Here is a 3,052-nt window from a genome sequence, read left to right as displayed (position 1 = left end):
ATGTTTGTGGTTTCGTATTTACACAGCGTTTTTGGATTAAATGAGCTTTCTTATCTTGGAGTCGAGGTTGATGGCCTCTCTTACGAGATAAAAGGCTAATTTTATTTCTTTTAATTTTTTTTTTTTTTTTGCTTGTTTTCATAGGCAAGCTTCAAAGCCTAATTTGCGTATTAGCATTGTGTTTTTTACTCATTTAGCCTCTTCGTCAACATTATTACCTCCGCAAGGAGGTTATGAAATCGAGTCTGTTTATTTATTTGTCTGTTTGTGGACAGGATTACGTCAAAACTACACGACGGATTTTGACGAAATTTTGACCACGGATATATCTTATGATATGGACGACCCCATTAAATTTTGGAGATGATCCTGATCCGGATTTGCATTTTTTTTTCTTTTTTTTTTTGCAAAACAAATTGACGAATTATGATGAAATTTTCACTACAGATAGATCTTAGGCCATAGACGATTCCATTAACCTTTGGCAGAGAGCAGAGATCTCTTAATGCTCTAGTTATTATTATTATTGTTGTTACCTGAAAACAAACGAGAAGATTTTTGGTTAAAAAATCTCTGTCTGATATGAAAACAGGATGTAATTAAGGTCTTGCCTTCAAACATCTAAAAGGTTTAAAGGTCACTTATGAATCTCAGAGGCAAGGGACAGTGACAATACCCTAGCTTAATACATATGATTAGCGCCAAAGCTCCCTTTCCACCCAAGCTAGGACCAGAGAGGGCCAAGCAATGGCTGCTGGTGACTCTGCAGGTTGACCTATGTGCTTCCCCAAAAACCCCATCCTTAACTCACAAGGATGGTGAGGTTACAGACACTACAAGAAACTATCGAGCTTGAATGGGCTCAAACCCTAGTTCGGCAAATCACCAGACAGGGGCATTTCCAATAGGCCACTACAACCAGGACCTAATATGAAGCTACAAATAAGGAAAGAAAAAAAAAGGGGCTGCTATAAAATAGAACAGGAGAAAAAGGCATACTCCAAAAGCAAGTGCAAGATATATCGATGAAAGAAAGACACCTGTTCTGTAAACAAGTGAAAGAAAGACAGTGCTTTAAAGGCAAGGATCTGATTTGAAAACAGAATGAAAGAAAGAGCCCTGGTCGGAGAACAACTGGAGACGAATATTATGCACCTAATTTAAAGATAAAAGAACTAGAGTAATTTCGACAATTATTGATAAAGGGATGCATACTTGAAAATTAGGCCCAGTTTTTTTCTATAAGGAAATGTTCCTCCCTGGCGTTCTTCTGGACGGGAAATCAATTTCTGCCGAAACTCGATAAATTCGTGTTATGTCTACAAACTCACAATCCTATTGAGCTGAGGATGTAGGGGGGGGGGATGGTTTGGGCGAGCTCATAGGTCTACCTGCTGAGTCATTGGCAGACATTGCCTGGTGTTCCCTGTTCCTAGCTTGGGTGGAGAGGGGCTTGGACGCTGATCAAATGGATATCTGGTTAGTCTCTATGGCATTGTCCTGCTAGCTAGGGCATTGCCACTGTCCTTTCTTTGCCCCTGCCAATCATGAGCGACCTTTAAACCTTTAAAGAATGACTCTGATTCGGAAGCAAATAAAAAGAAATGTTCGTTACAAAAATTTGAAATATAAATGAGAGAAATGTTTGCTTCAAAATTCAGTAAAAATTAATTTTCATTCAATACAGAATTGAAGAGGAAATTCGCGGAAATTTTTTTTGTTCATTCGAATACCTATGGTTTTAGGCTGCTCTTTCTATAAAACTGAAGAGAAATTGGCCTTTCCACGAAATCCCAGAGAAATTTTTTTAGTCACACGGCGAGTAAAAAGAAAAAATATATATATATTTGAATGATTTTGAACCTTATCATTAAGCCTGACCGATATCTCCTTTCCTCTGGATATTTGGTGAAACAAAATTAATTTCTAATTTATGGCACTTCCAAATATCTCTCTCTCTCTCTCTCTCTCTCTCTCTCTCTCTCTCTCTCTCTCTCTCTCTCTCTCTCTCTCTCTCTTAAATAAAAATTCGTGCACGAGTGATTTCTCGTAATTTGCGTTAACCTATTCATAATAAATTTATTTGAAAGGTGTTATGGAGGGAAAAGAAGGTAAATATAATCTAGGAATTGTAAGATTTCACTATCCGAAACTGTTATTAAAATCATAGTAAACTTTACACCCTTTCATGCTGCTTACTGTCATGAGAAATGATTTGCAAATGATATAATTCGTTTTGTTACAATCATCATATTTCATGCATTATTATTTTTTGCATGTGATGATTATTTATACAGTCGACAAATAAATCCAATAAACTGCACTCGTTAGTTCTTTGCAACATAATCTGAGAGGTCTGTGAAAGGAAAACCAATCAAAGTTCTTCCAATTCAACAATCTTGGTTTTCAAAAATGCTTCAAGGTCTTTAGTACAAAGAAAACGAAATTCAATGGAATAAGACTTTCAGGTCTTCATAATATAATGAAGACAGGATATTTTCCGCTTTCAAACAACGTCGTCTTACTGTACATTAATGTTTTGGATGTAAGAAGCGGTGAGATTTCTTTACGACTTGCATCCCATTCTTTTAAAGGCAACCTACCACACACGAAAAGCCACGTACATTACATAATTCGACTGAGCTTGGAGGACACAATGGACATTTCAGGAAGCGTGCCTTAATCTCTCTCTCTCTCTCTCTCTCTCTCTCTCTCTCTCTCTCTCTCTCTCTCTCATAGCCTTTATCACCCCGTCCCTACCGAGGTGTGCGTGAGCTATAGTTTGTGGTAAATTCTTTGTTTGTCTGTTTCTTGATTTCTTTTTAAGAAACTTTGAGGGAAAAACACAAGACAGATTTACTATACATTTTCAGACGAGATGTCCTATGGCATTGAATAGACCCCATTAAAATTTGGACCTCATAAGGTCAAAGTCACAGTGGTTCTAAAGATAATGATCATCATTTTCCGGTAGTGAAAATATGATCTTTTATATTCAAATAGTGAAAATGCATAGTTTTGAAGACAGATATGTACAAATTTCAATGGGGGT

The sequence above is a fragment of the Palaemon carinicauda genome, chromosome 3 (assembly GCF_036898095.1).
Source record: "Palaemon carinicauda isolate YSFRI2023 chromosome 3, ASM3689809v2, whole genome shotgun sequence".
NCBI classification, from domain to species: domain Eukaryota; kingdom Metazoa; phylum Arthropoda; class Malacostraca; order Decapoda; family Palaemonidae; genus Palaemon; species Palaemon carinicauda.
This window is presented reverse-complemented; position numbering follows the sequence as displayed.